A 15,613-nucleotide genomic window follows, 5' to 3' on the forward strand; every position below is an offset into this window, starting at 1 on the left:
AATAGAGCAGCAAGAAACCCACAGGACAAACATTGGGTGGAGGGGGGGGGGTCACAGAAAATAAATCATGTTCTTTTGTCAGAGGCCTGAAGCCATTTACAATGAGGTCTCCATCTGGCTTGGCTCACTCCAGGGAGAGCAAGAAATAACTGTGCTGCGGAGGCTGCTGCTGCATATTACAATCAGGGATGTAGGTGGCGCTGTGGTCTAAACCACTGAGCCTCTTGGGCTTGCTGATGGGAAGGTCGGCAGTTCGAATCCCCCTCATGGGGTGAGCTCGCTTTGCTCTGTCCCAGTTCCTCCCAACCTAGCAGTTCAAAAGCACACCAGTGCAAGTAGATAAATAGGTACCGCTGCAGCAGGAAGGTAAATTGCGTTTCCATGTGCTCTGGCTTCTGTCCATAGCTGTCAACTTACAGATTTGAAAATAAGAGACCAGCAGCCTCGAAAATCATCTATCATCTATCATCCATCCATCTAACTCTCTATCATCTATCTATCTCTCTATCATCTATCTATCTATCATCTATCTATCTATCTATATCTATCTATCTCTATCTATCTATCATCTATCTATCTATCTATCTATCTATCTATATCTATCTATCTATCTATCATCTATCATCTATCTATCTATATCTATCATCTATCTATCTATCTATCTATCTATCATCTCTATCTATCATCTATCTATATCATCTATCTATCTATCTATCTATCATCTATCTATCTATCTATCTATCTATCTATCTATCTATCTATCATCTATCTATCTATTTATCTATCTATCTATCATCTATCTATCATCTATCATCTATCATCTATCTATATCTATCTATCTATCTATCTATCTATCATCTATCTATCTATCTATCTATCTATCTATCTATCATCTATCTATCTATCATCTATCGATCTATATCTATCTATCTCTATATCTTTCTGTGGAGGAAGCTATTTACACCTGCATTAATCACCACCCAAATGGCCATATCCAGTACTATTTGTTCCAGAAAAACAGGTGCCAGAGCTCACCATGAACATCTCCTTTGTTCGCTTATAATGGCAGTGGCGCCTGCCTGAGAGGTGCTGGAGCTGAGCTCTGCTGAGCTCCAGCTGAAAAGAAGAAGAAGCTCCGGGCGTATCCATTAGGAAACCAGAAGGAACAAAGTGGCAGAGCTCAACTGGGAGCCCTTTGGAGCAACATGGGTTTCTAGCCAGCTTTGTACTGCTTACATTAGCTGACAAAAGTTACATAAGCATGGCAGAATTAGAACTTGTCAGGACGTTTGATCCTATTCATTTGAGGATTAAGCGGGTTTCTTATCCTATTGCAGGTGTCAATTAGCTAGCAATGCTAAGATAGGTGGCATTATCAGCAAGTGCTACCATTGTAAATGATCCCTGTGCTTCCTAGGAGCACATTTCCATTTCAATTCAGTTGCCACCGAGTGCACTTTTTATATATATACCCCTCTCTCTGATCTCGCTGCTCACCATTCTTCTTTCTCTCCACAGATCTGTGCATATATACCTGCTATCTGAGGATAACACTTTGCACATCTGGCGAAGTGGGCCCCAGTGCATGAAAGCTGAAGGCCCAAGAAATGTATTAGCCTTCGAGGTGATACAGGACTCCATCTTTTCCCTAAGTTCCCATAGTAACCACCAGGAGGAAACACTCGAAAGGATCCCATCTTGCTTTCCCTCTTGTTCTTGCTTATTACTACAATATATAGGTCAAGGTTTTCTTTCATTCTTTTCTCGATTGCATTTGAGAGTGGTTCCCAGGCTAGGAAATGAGACAAAGCACAAGGCCGTATGGGAACGCTTGCTGAACGGGCTGTGTTCGTCAGCACGAAAACAACTTCAGTTGTAATAAGCAGAATTCTTTCTTCATTCTTTTATAAAGATGAACTAAACCCTCTGATCAATGTTTATTATGAGTTTTGATTGCGCCCTCCTTGAAAAAGGCAGTGTATACTATGCTCTGCGTTGGGTACATTAATTTCTCGGTAGACAGGGTCTACAAGACTGCGTGCCAATGCACCGTATTTTTCGCTCTATAAGACGCACCATACCACAAGACACACCTAGTTTTTGGAGGAGGAAAACAAGAAAAAAAATATTCTGAATCTCAGAAGCCAGAACAGCAAGAGGGATTGCTGCGCAGTGAAAGCAGCAATCCCTCTTGCTGTTCTGGCTTCTGGGATAGCTGCACAGCCTGCATTCGCTCCATAAGGCGCACACACGTTTCCCCTTACTTTTTAGGAGGGAAAAAGTGAGTCTTATAGAGCAAAAAATACGGTAATTCTGGAGTCAATTTGGAGCCATGAGCGTGAAAACAGAAAAACAGCAGCTGCTTGGAGTCCACTTCAGATTGCTTCGTGCAGTAGCTGCACATGGAGCACAACAGATTTGCCTCTTGTCTATGTGCCTTTGCAAATCAACCAAATGTGAGAGATTGGGTTTTAGGAAGGGTTTTTTTTTTTTTTTTTTTTTTTTGCTATTATTAAATAATATAAAGTGGTTGTTTGGGAAGCACAATGGACTTGTGCTTTTGTTCGTGGTGCTCTTCAGCGATGACCAAAGGGGGAATTGCTTGACTCCTGCAAAAAAGGAAAAGCCTGGGCATTACAGGAACAGAAAGTGGCCCTTATTGTCCCACCTCCAGCTCATCCATTTCTCAAATGGCCCTCAAGTGTGGGCTGGAGAGTTTCCTTCCACTTGGCAAACACACTTCAAGATGCTGACAGGACCGAGAAGTTAGGAGCGGGTGAGGCTTTGCCATAGTTAGGAGGGACAGAAGTATAAACAGTATATCACTGAGCCATACACCTGAGATGGGGCTGCAGATGTTCAGTATCTCAAAGCCAGCTGAATGTGTGATGTGGTGCAGGATCATAATGTCCCAAGAGAGAATTGCACAGGAAAGCTGTGCACACAACTAAAGGCCGCCCAGCATCCTTTTGCTAGTTCCACTTTGGCAGTAGCATTGCTTGGGCTTGATGTTAGGGTGGCCATGTGTCCTATTTACTGAGGGAAGTCCTCTGTTTGAGGAAGTTCTCAGTGTGAAGGACTGTCAAGTCCAAGTCCTGTTTAAAGACAAAGAACCACATGAGGAAAGAAGCAGGGACCTCTGCAGCATGGGCATATGCTCCACTGTTGTGGTCATTTCCTTTGTATAGGAGACTCATATCTACATACATTCACACTCCCTTCTCTATCCTAGGACCTTCGTACCTACGGGACCGCCTCTCCTGGTGTGCCCCACGGAGAGTCTCAAGGTCCATAAATAGCAACACCCTAGTGGTCTCGGGCCCTAAGGAAGTTAAATAAACCTCAACCAGAGCCAGGGCCTTTTCAACTCTGGCTCCAGTCTGGTGGAACGCTCTGCCTCATGAGACCAGGGCCCTGCGGGATCTGATTTCTTTCCGCAGGGCCTGTAAGACAGAGTTGTTCCGCCTGGCCTTTGGTTTGGAGCCAATTTGATTCCCTCCCCCTCTTTCTTTTTCCTTTTCCTTTCTCCTCCTGTGATGAGGCTGCATTTTAATATTTAAATATTTCAATATTTTAATTGCTGCATTTTAATCTTGTTTTTAAGTTGTATTCATTCAACTTGTTTTTATTATTGCTTGTTAGCCGCCCTGAGCCTGGCCTTGGCTGGGGAGGGTGGGGTATAAATTATTATTATTATTATTATTATTATTATTATTATTATTATTATTATCCTCAGTCAGACATTCACGAGGCATTATCAGAGTTCAAAGACACATTCAAGTCAGCAAAAGCTCTCAGGGTTCAATGCAGGGCCAGTGGGGTATGTGGTCTGGAGAGAGTCCAGACCAGTGGCGTAGCGTGGGGGGTGCAGGGGGGGGGGCGGCCACACCAGGCGCAACATCTGGGGGTTAGGGTTAGGGGGCGCAAATCCACGGGTTAGGGGGCGCAAATTACTTGCCTTGCCCCAGGTGCTGACAACCCACGCTACGCCACTGGTCCAGACAAAGAGGTCTGGAGGGCCACATTCAGTCTGTGGGGCTGAGGTTTCCCACTCCTGCTTAGAGCATAGAGCTGTGCTGTTACTATTGCGCCTCTTCCAGATTCTCCATATTGGACTTCACTTGCTCAGTCACTTTTACGACTGTGCTTGTGGGGTGGTGGTAACATGATTTTCCAAAGCTGCCTGTTACAAGAAGGAAGCTGGTAACTGGGAATTAATTGCATGCATGTTAGCATGAAAAGCGTTAAGATTAAAGCTGGGAAATGAATTTCCTATGCAAGGGGAACATTTCTTTGAGACAGGCACTGCCACGCCAGTCCAATCGATGGAAATCAGGGCATGTTGGCTCTGTAAATCCCAGGAGAGGTGCAGCTGCTGTTCTGAGGTCATAGAACCTGCCTCTCCCTCCCATCCCTCAATCACTATTGCGGCAAGCACAATCTTGATTCAAAGTAAGAGTGAAAAATTATCTTTTATTGTAGAGATGCAAAACTGAAGAGATGAAATATTTATCAGTAGGAAGCACTTTTCATTATCTGTATGGGGAGCATCTCTCCAGAGCAAGATAAAGGGAAGTGTGGGGCAAGGGAGGGGGGAGTGTGGTCCAATAGCTGAGAGTAGGGGAAGCACACTATACAGATATAATGAGAAAACCTTCACTTGCTCACAATATTTTGGTTATTACAGATTTTTCGGTTTGATTGGGTTTTTTTTAGCCTTGCCTTTTAAAACGTATTAAATATGCAAGTTATATAATTTTGCCACAGTGGGTGAGGCAAATAATATTTTCTGGCAGAAGATGAATTACAGTGGAATGGAAATGTGCAACAAATACAGGGCAGATGGTTTCTTACCTCCCTACTCAGAGATGTAAGGTAAAGGGACCCCTGACCATTAGGTCCAGTCGTGGCCGACTCTGGGGTTGCAGCGCTCATCTTGCTTTATTGGCTGAGGGAGCCAGCGTATCATGATATTCTTTACAAGAATATCATGGGGCACCTTGTCAAATGCCTTGCTGAAATCCACTGCGTTCCTCTACCAGGCTTGTAATTCTGTCAAAAAACGAGATCAGGTTAGTCTGACATGACTTATTTTTCAGAAATCCATGCTGACTATTGGTGATCACAGCATTCCTTTCTAGGTGCTCACAGACTGTTTGCTTAATGATCTGCTCCTCGATTATATCAAGGCTGAAGTGTGCTCCTCCAACAAAGATCGTGTATTCAGGTCATCTCCTTTTGGCACTTTAACTCCAAACGCCAAACACATGGACTGTTTTTGGAAGTGAGGTTCATATTAAATGATGAACTGAATTCTTCCCTTATCCCTAGTTCTGGACCTCCAGAATGAGAGAAGGGCAACAACCCCGGGGTGCAGAAGTTGGCCACCCTTTTCTTCCAAGTGAACACTTCTCATTGGCTCAGCAGAAGCTGGAAACGATTTGATGCAATGCAGCCTGTTAGCTACAGCCTCTCTGTCAGGCAGTCAATGTACTTCTCTAAGCTTCTGAGGCGGAAGCAAAGGTGTTTGGGTAAACAAGGACACCACAATGACAGCCTTGTTTTATAATGAGTATCTCAAGCCTGCTGGTATTATGGCTGTGGCTTCTCTCTGACTCGGCTGTCTCAGTCTGCCTGCTTCTTCTTTGCTTTTCTATTCTAATTGGGTGCAAGTGATGGCAGGACTTAGCCTATGCAGCATAGTGTTGCTTTCTACTTGAAGCAGTTATTTCAGTTTCCCCTTTTTAACACAGTTTTTTAAAAAAAATATATATTATTGGGGGGCTCGGTTTAACTTCAAGTCCCATGGAACTTCAGGGTACGTATTTCTCCGCAGACATGATTGAAACAGGGGTGGGGAAATGTGAATCTGATGCAAGCCAAAATGCAGCTATTTTTCATGAGGATATATCTATTTTTAATGCAAATGGATGCAGGAAATCTGGAGAACTGAATACAGGAAAAATATAAGAAACCGAGAGAAACCAGAACAACATGGCAGATGCAACCCTAACCCTAAGCCTAAGCCTAAGCCTAAGCCTAAGCCTAAGCCTAATCCTCAATCCATATGAAGACTGGAACTGGATCCTCACTGGTGCTGTAAATAGCAGCCCTGCGCCTTCGCCTTCTCAGTAATACAATATGTCATTGTGTACTCATGTTGTCCTTCACTTAATTAGCTGCCACTACCAGGGGGAAAGATGGCAGGAGGGATTTCCAGCAAGATTTCCCAGGCTACCTTCCTCCACAAGAAAGAATTCCTAATGCTGGAGACCCTCCTTCTGATTTTGATGAGTTCCTCTCCTTCAACGCAACAAATAACATCTATACTTTGAAGTTACCCTGGGACAACATTCAGAGCGAAAATTTGGAAGATAACGCTGAGTGAAAATGCTATGTGACTTTAACGATGGTCGTTGTTTTGCATAGCTGTTACCAAAGAATCTTTGATTCCTAGTAGTAGTAAAGGTAAAGGGACCCCTGACCATTAGGTCCAGTCGTGACTGACTCTGGGGTTGCGGCGCTCATCTCGCTTTATTGGCCGACGGAGCCGGCGTACAGCTTCCGGGTCATGTGGCCAGCATGACTAAGCCACTTCTGGTGAACCAGAGCAGTGCACGGAAACCCCGTTTACCTTCCCGCCGGAGCGGTACCTATTTATCTACTTGCACTTTGAGGTGCTTTCGAACTGCTAGGTTGGCAGGATCAGGGACCGAGAAACGGGAGCTCACCACGTCGCGGGGATTTGAACCGCCAGCCTTCTGATTGGCAAGTCCTAGGCTCTGTGGTTTAACCCACAGTGCCACCCGCATCCAGTAGTAGTAGTAGTAGTAGTAGTAGTAGTAGTAGTAATTTATTATTTATACCCCACCCATCTGCCTGGGTTTCCCCAGCCACTCTGGGCGGCTTCCAACAAAGTATTAAAATACAGTGGTCTGTTAAACATTAAAAGTTTTCCAAACAGGGCTGCCTTCAGATGTCTTCTAAAAGTCTGGTAGTTGTTCTTCTCTTTGACATCTGGTAGGAGGGCGTTCCACAGGGCGGGTGCCACTACTGAGAAGGCCCTCTGCCTGGTTCCCTGTAGCTTTGCTTCTCGCAGTGAGGGGACCGCCAGAAGGCCCTCAGCGCTGGACCTCAGCATCCGGGAAGAACAATGGGGGTGGAGACGCTCCTTCAGGTATACTGGACCGAGGCCAGTAGGGCTGCAACCCCAAATTGGCAAATGATTAATTGGTGGTGACTAATTTTGATCAGCGAGGGAAAATGATAATTGGACATTACTTGCTTTCTGAGGGTGTTTTTCAGCTGATGGTCTTTTTTACAATGGTCTTTCCTTACTAAGAAAGAGCTGTTGTTCTTGTTTATAATGTTATAAGTTACTTCCCACCATCTTTTAATATTTCAAAAAGGCACTTGAATTGCTGTTTTGGTGACATTTGTTTCTGCTGCATTGATTAATTGGCAAAAAGGAAGCTTCACTTAAAATTCTTTAATCCACCAACGGCTCTAATTCTGAATTATAGAACAATATATGTTACTTTGTCTCTGCCTAGCTGTTGAATGCACGAGAAAGGAAAGAAAGACAGAAAAGAAACCCTGTGCTAAAGAAGGATAAGATGTTGGCTATCGGAAAAGGCTGTTTGGTGTAGAATATGTGCTCTCATAAACTATTTATCTTTCCTTCTTCATGGAAACCTCAATGGCAGTGAAAAGGGACTTGTAAGACACAAGCCTTTCATTCAACTTGATTTGTTTTAATTCATATGATTAGGCTGGCTGCTGTTTCTACTCTCTGGTGATTGCTTTTGCATCTGAAAAGACCAGCAGCAGACAAAACATCAGGCCATCAAGGAAATGGTAGCGGGGAGCATCCATCTTCTTCTTTGCCTCTTTTTAATCCATGGCAAAGTTGTCACTGGCATCAGGAAATACCCCTTTCAACTAAGGACCATTATTTATGTCACAGATGTACAGCTGGAAGGTACCACTTCCTTCCAAAGCCATTATGCAAACTGCATACATTTGCAGGAAAAATTATGGCTTTAATCTGCTCCCTGCCCCGATAATATTTAGAAATATTACTTTCCCCGCAGTTCCTTACGAGAGTATAATGATTAACTCCTTTCCGCTGCATCTGCTTTCCGAAATGTTGTGCTCCTTCCCTAATATTATGGGTTTGTAGGCAACTAAATTTTACTCAGAGTAGACCTGTTGGAATGAATGAACCTAAGTGAGTCATGTCCATGAACTTTGATGGCTCTAGGACAGGGGTCAGGAACTTTTTCAGCCGTGGGCCAGTCCATCGTCCCTCAGACCATGTGGTGGGCCAGACTATATTTTGAAGGGGGGGAAATGAACGAATTCCTATGCCCCACAAATAACCCAGAGATGCATTTTAAATAAAAGCACACATTCTACTCACGTAAAAACACCAGGCAGGCCCCACAAATAACCCAGAGATGCATTTTAAATTAAAGGACACATTCTACTCATGTAAAAACACGGTGATTCCCAGACCGTCTGTGGGCCGGATTGAGAAGACGATTGAGCTGTCCCCCCCCCCCCGGGCCTTAGGTTGCTACCCCTGGTCTAGGCTGAGTTGTTGTCGTTTAGTTGTGTCCGACTCTTCGTGCCCCATGGACCAGAGCACGCCAGGCCCTCCTGTCTTCCACTGCCTCCCACAGTTTGGTCAAACTCATGCTTCAGGAACACTGCCCAACCATCTTGTCCTCTGTCCCCTTCTCCTTGTGCCCTCCATCTTTCCCAAGATCAGGGTCTTTTCCAGTGAGTCTTCTCTTCTCATGAGGTGGCCAAAGTCTTGGAGCCTCAGCTTCAGGATCTGTCCTTCCAGTGAGCACTCAGGGCTGATTTCCTTAAGAATGGAGAGGTTTGATCTTCTTGCAGTCCATGGGACTCTCAAGAGTCTCCTCCAGCACCATAATCCAAAAGCATCCATTCTTCGGCGATCAGCCTTCTTGATGGTCCAGCTCTCACTTCCATACATCACTACTGGGAAAACCGTAGCTTTTACTATACGGACCTGAGTAGGGTCGGCATTTAATATCACCCCTCAGCTTTTACCTTCTGTGCAATAGACAGGAAACTTTTATCAGGAATCTCTATGATGAATTCTTCCTAATATTTCTACCTTTGTGTAGTCTAAGATCTGTAGAAGAGTGGGAACCAGAACAGGGGTGCCAACTAGAATAAAATATTGGAAGGGGGGAGGTAAGAAACCCTGCATAATCAATCACATGATGTGGTGCACACACCATCAACCTAATATTTTATTAGGATAGGGGTGAAGGAACCTCAGGCCCTAGGAGTTGGCTCCAATGAACCAGAACAAAAATATGGAGTCCTTCTATTCTGTGATTCAAGCAGCCAGTGAAACTGCCTTTCATTCTGTTCTCCTTATTTTCCACCCCCAACAGACACTTAATATTCTGTAGCCATTGGAAATGCTAAAGTTCTTATTGGGCTGTTTCTCATCCTTCCCCCCAGGTTGATGTAAATGTTGGGGTGCCCCCAAACATTCTGATACTTCCCCCTTGTTCATCAGTAGCCTTGTTTGAGCTACGTAACCATCAGTATTTGCACCAGGCTTGGGGAACTTTTAAGCCTCTGGATTTTGCTGAACTATAACTCCCATGCGCTCCAGCAACCATAGCCAATGGCCAGGGAGGTGTAATTCAGCAAGATGTGGAGGTCCACATGTTCCCTGCAGCTGTTATACACGATGGCTTTTTCAGACATTCAAGCCTGATGCTGCATATCATACAACAAACCAGCCCTGATTCAACATTTATGCACAAACTGGCCACTTTAGGGCTATAAATAAGGGGATATGCTCATGTCTAGACAGCTTTATTGTTGAAATGGCAGGCAAAGGAAGCTACAGATGTTTTGCTCACCTGTTGTTTGTTTCCACAGTCACGATTGTTAGCCTAATGGTTTTTGGTGGTTTTTTTGTTAAGGTCTGCACTGAACTGTGCCACGGTTTCTTCTGCAGCACAGACATATGTTACAGGATTCTAAATTTTCACGTCTCTTATTTGATGGTGCAGTAAGTTAGGCTCCACCAGGCTGGGACACCTTCCCCCCCCAGCCTTCTGCTGACATAAAAAGGGGGAAAGTGCTCTACTGTAATAACTTTCTTCTTTTCTCATAGCCAACTGTGAGCAACTTGAGTAGAGCAAATGGGGGAAAGATGCTCTCCAGAGACAGAAAGGAATGCTCTCAGTATCCAGTAGAATTATGCGATATTAGCATTTCAAAGCTTCTGAATGTGCAGTTCATGGCGAGACTTGAACGCTGGAGGAAGCAGCAACCTAGGTGGAATTGTTTGTGCTTCATCTGTAGATGACAGTAGGTGTTTTGCAGAGCATGGAGAGTGTCATTGAAATGCCGGAAGCAAATACGATAGCCTTTTGTTTTGTTTTTTGTTTGGAAGGAATGGGAAGTTGACTCCCATAGTAATGAAAATTAATCACCTTCTGTTTAAGTACTACTGTACCTCTTTGTCAGGAACTGGCAGGACGCTGAGAAATGTGCACTGGGGGAGGGGAGCTAGAGTCTGACTTGGGAGAGGAGGCCAGTGATTTGTGGGGAACTGTACAAGCCAGGAGGCAAGAGTCGGAGGCAAGGGAAGCTTCAGAGCTGGAGGGTGGAGCACAGGATGCATTGGAAGAAGAGAAAGATGAAGCAAGTCAGGCAAGTGAAGGGCTGAGTGCTTCTTCACCCTCTCCTGCGCCACTGTCTCCCAGGACTGGGAGGGGACTGAAGAGGGAAGAGCAGAGGCAGCTTCCACACAGGCATAGTCTCTGGCTGCATGCACACAGCCTATCGGGGCAGGTAGTGGTGGAGAGGGAATGTTGCTGCAACTGCTCCATAGAGCACAGACCACAGAACAGCTGCCTAAATGCCAGATTGGTGTGGGTCAGGCATAGGCAACCTTTGGCCCTCCAGATGTTTTGGCCTACAACTCCCATGACCCCTAGCTAACAGGACCAGTGGACAGGGATGATGGGAATTGTAGTCCAAAACATCTGGAGGGCCAAAGGTTGCCTATGCCTGGTGTGGGTGGATAATTGGAGCTGTAGAAATAACTGTAACTGTCTACGTTGACAATAAATAGCACCCTTGACACTCTAGGTTTTGCAGTTGGTCTCCCCCACCTCCCCATGTAATGATCTCAGGTAGGCAAGCAGGCCCTGATAAGAATTAATGACTCTCCGGCAGTTTTACGCTATGTTTATTTACGAAAACACATCCAGAGCATGACTTCTCGCCTGCTCGCATTGACGAGAGTAGGTCAGTCTGAATCTCTGCCCCTTTCACAACAGGAAGGACGTCAAATTCCCACCCTTCCCCTCTTGCCCTTCCGTTGCCTTCTGACCTTATCCAGTCTCCGAGACTGAGGACTGAGAGGTTGGCCTTCCCCTTCCTCATTTCCACTCGACACAATCTCAGTCCTTTGCTTATCTGCTGATTGCCTAGCAACGCTCTGGCTGCCTCCTAACTCTCCCGCTTCTTGAGAGCTAACAGTGTCTTCTTCAGTAAGGGGAGGTCAAATTCCCCCTTTCCAGCTCTGTCAGCCAGCTTCCATCTGCAAAGTCGGTCACCCTCTCACTTGGATCAATTTGTGAGTCTGACTCTTTCCCTGCGCTCAGTTGAGCCACGTCCCTGACACCCCATAGTGTCCTAACTCCATGTCTTGAAAGGCTGAAACAGACATGGATATGCCCCATGTCTCCTTCTTCCCAGAACGTTCAGGCATGCCGAATGTCTGCATAGCATGCCTGCATGCTATGTGTTTCCTTTGCCTCTCCAAGCAGCCACCAGTACCACTGAAGAGGGATGAGGAAGCTCACAGCCAGGACTGAATGCCTTTGTACAACACAGTAAGCTGAACTATGGCTTACTCAGGGGTGGGGGACCTTGTGGGTCCATCACCTGCCATCACAAGGATGCCATGTGTGAAGTGCTTTGAAGTCCTGAAGTTGGGACTTCAAAGCACCTTATACAGCACTGCTAAAAGGATTCCCTCACCTTCATTTCTCTGAGACAGGCAGGGGTTTACATGGAATCCTGCCAACAGCTCAGGATTCACCCCACACTCATTGACTGATGTGGGGTGTGCGAAAGCTTGCTCAGTTTGGCTGCCTGTACTCACTCACTCACCTGTCACTGCTATTGGTATATCTGTGATGTCAACACTACCCCAGGAGTTACTAAGGCCTTCTGTTTTTGGCATGCTACTTCAGTGGAGAGAGGTGGATGAGACTGACATCCCTGCTTTCTCCCCTTATCTGGAGCTCTCCTGGTGCTGCCCCAGCTAGGCAACTGTTTTAAAGGCAAGCAAGAGAGGCGCTTGTGGGAATTAGGTGAGTGGAATAGAGAAGGCTTCCCCTACCTTTCTCCACCAAATATTGTTGGACTACAACTCCCATCATCCTGACCATTAGACACGTTGTATGGGGCTGATGGGAGTTGGCGTTGAACAATTTCTGAAGGGCAATGGGTTAAGGAAGGCTGAGATAGAGGGGCTTGTGGGAAGGCTGGCTGAGAGAAGGAAGAGAGGAATTCTTCTCTGGCTCAGATCTAAATCTCAGCCAGAGAAGAATTTTTGGGCTCTTCAGGATCACCTCTTACTTGCGTCAAGCATTACGAGACCCCAGACTTGTATCTGCACCCTGATATGATGAGCCCCATTAGCATCTGTAGCTGAAAGGTCCAGGTTAATTAACATCCAGACATTGTACCCTATTGCTTGCCACTAGCCACTCTGATGCTGTAGTAGAATATACCACCAAAAAATTGGAGGAAAAATTATTTCATTTTTTTGCAAACCATCTTCGCTTTCTCACACAATGGGCTTATATCAGCACACATCTGCCTGCTAAGACATCGCTTCGGTGACTCATCCACTTCTAGAAGCTGACCCCAGACACCTAGGGAGCTATAACTTGCTTATTAACGTGCCCTTGAATGTGATAAAAACATAACTATTCTTTACTTCAAGCATTTGTGCAAGATGTCATCCCTCTCACGAGATGAAATCGCAAGTGCCAAGGCAGTTTATTTACCGTGTGCCATGAAGCAGACTTAGGTGGTCATAAGCATCAGTTTTCGAGGAACTGAGACAATTACAGCAGGGATATTAGGAAGGAAATGAGGGAAGAGTGGGCATCCCCATTGACTTCCTCTATTGTTTGGTGGGTCCAGCTTGTGACACATGAAAAATGATTATGTCATAGAACTAACAGAGGAGTTCTGTTATTACTCACTATCACAACTACCGCATGGGCAATCAGCCAGGTTTGTTTCCCCTCCCCCTTTACTTTTTCCAGGCTATCATAAAATCATAGAATCATAGAGTTGAAAGGGACCCTGAGGATCATCTAGTCCAACCCTCTGCAATACAGGAATACACAGTTGTCCCATATGGGGATCGAACCTGCAACCCTTGCTGTTATCAGCACCATGCTCTAAGCAACTGAGCTATCCAGCCTAGCTATGGTGGGCTAAAGCAGCTACAATAGCCAGCCTCTTCTTCGGGCACAACTGGCAGTACAGAAGAGTCTTGGGGGATTTTAGCATGCACGTTGCAAGGGGTTTGCCCCAAGCCAATTTATTGAAGTTCACTTGTGCAAGAAAAACAGCTGTCTGGAATACCAGTGGTTTGGTTTATTTTTATTTATCAGAGTTTATACTTCAGCCAAAAACAAGCCTCTAAGCAATTTACATACAAGAATCCAAGATATTCACTTAGAAAGAACTGATAAAATCAAATGTTTAAAAGAAGTTGGCGTAAGATTTGTCAAAACAGAAATAAAACAGTATTAAAACAAATCTACACGGCAAAGTTACACGTTAGAAATAAGCCTTAATGCAGACCCTTTTTTTGCCACAAACAATGCAGCGATGGACGGCTAGGAAATGAATTCTTTCACATCAGATTATTTCTGGGATGGATTATGTAACACTTGCCCATCTCCATCCATACAAAACTACACAGGCAAAGCAGCCCTTTATCCTACCGCCCTGTGCTCCAGCTGGCTTACGGTGGCTGATATCAAGGAAGATTTGCATCACTTTCAGAAAGAAAGGAAGGAAGCTTTTCTTGTTTATTCTTCTTGCTTTGGGACAAACCATCATCCCTGGCGCAATTGTTTTGACTGGTGTCCCTTGGAAGAATGCCAGACAGCAGCTTGAATACAACCCTGAGCTTCACTCACATGTCACCATCTAAAGGATACTGCTGCAGGCTTCCTTTATACAGAGGGATTATTTTCTTTTTCCTTTTAATACAGGGAGATTTTTTAAAAAAATAAAATCTTATTTTATTGCTTTGACAAAGGCTAGCACTGCTTTGACAGCTGCCGTGTCACATAAATGCTAAATGAGGAAACGTGAGACACAACACATGACAGCCTCATGTTTTTCTAGCGTCTGCTGAAGTACCCCATCCTAAAGAGGACTCCTTAAATTTTGGCCCAGGCTTGGTGTCAGGGACTGGACTGAGAAGGAATGATGGAGATCGCCCCCCTCCTCCTGAACCTTCCCGAGAAGAGGAGGACAGTATAGATTTAGAACAGTGGTTTGCAGAAGGTCATTGTTCAGAGGCTGCAGAGGGGAGAAGCTGGGAAATATACGGAGAGCGGCAGGAAGAAGCACCAGGGGAGAGACAGCTGACAAACTCAGTGTCTTTAGAAACCATTCCTGACCTCCTCTCCCAGGACCCAGTGTGCATTGAGAGTAGTAGAGCAGAAAGCTCAGAGGCAGAAAGCACAGATCAGTGCCAGCGTGGTGTAGTGGTTAAGAGTGGTAGTCTCGTAATCTGGGGAACCGGGTTCGCGTCTCCACTCCTCCACATGCAGCTGCTGGGTGACCTTGGGCCAGTCACATTTCTTTGAAGTCTCTCAGCCCCACTCACCTCACAGAGTGTTTGTTGTGGGGGAGGAAGGGAAAGGAGAATGTTAGCCGCTTTGAGACTCCTTAAAAGGGAGTGAAAGGCGGGATATCAAATCCAAACTCTTCTTCTTCTTCAGTCGACATAGGGATGATGTATAATAGCAGAGACAGAGGGGGTGGGACTTTACTCGGAGCAACGCCATTACCTAAGAGAGACGGCCTTTCTACATCTCTGTGAATATTGAATAAAAGTCTTGGTAAGAACTCGTCTTGTTTATCTACTTCTTGACTGCCACAGTGGGAGGGATCAGATTCCCTGAAGCCTAACACTTGGTAGCCAATCCCTGTAGCCAAAAATGATGACTGAACGCCCTTCAGCATTCTCTGAAAACCATTCTCAAAGCTCAGAGCCAGTGGCTTCTGATTTGATCCTGGAATGTCCCAATTTTCCCCACCGGTGCTGTGGTCATCAAACTTAGGGAGCAGGAGGAGCTGGTGCTCACCCTGTGTGGGGGATGCAGCTGTGAGGGAGCATCCCATTGCCTCTCCATGGCTGCCACTGCCAGCCTCCTCCCTCAAGGGGGCAGCTCATAGGGGCTGCTGGAGAGCAGGCGAGGAGGAGAGGCTATAGCCACCAAGGCGCAGTCCTGTGTGATGAACCGTCTCTGAGGGGCAGGCAGAGGGCAGGGAGCCCTCC

The sequence above is a fragment of the Podarcis tiliguerta genome (genome assembly GCF_965153285.1).
Source record: "Podarcis tiliguerta genome assembly, chromosome: 17".
Taxonomy (NCBI): domain Eukaryota; kingdom Metazoa; phylum Chordata; class Lepidosauria; order Squamata; family Lacertidae; genus Podarcis; species Podarcis tiliguerta.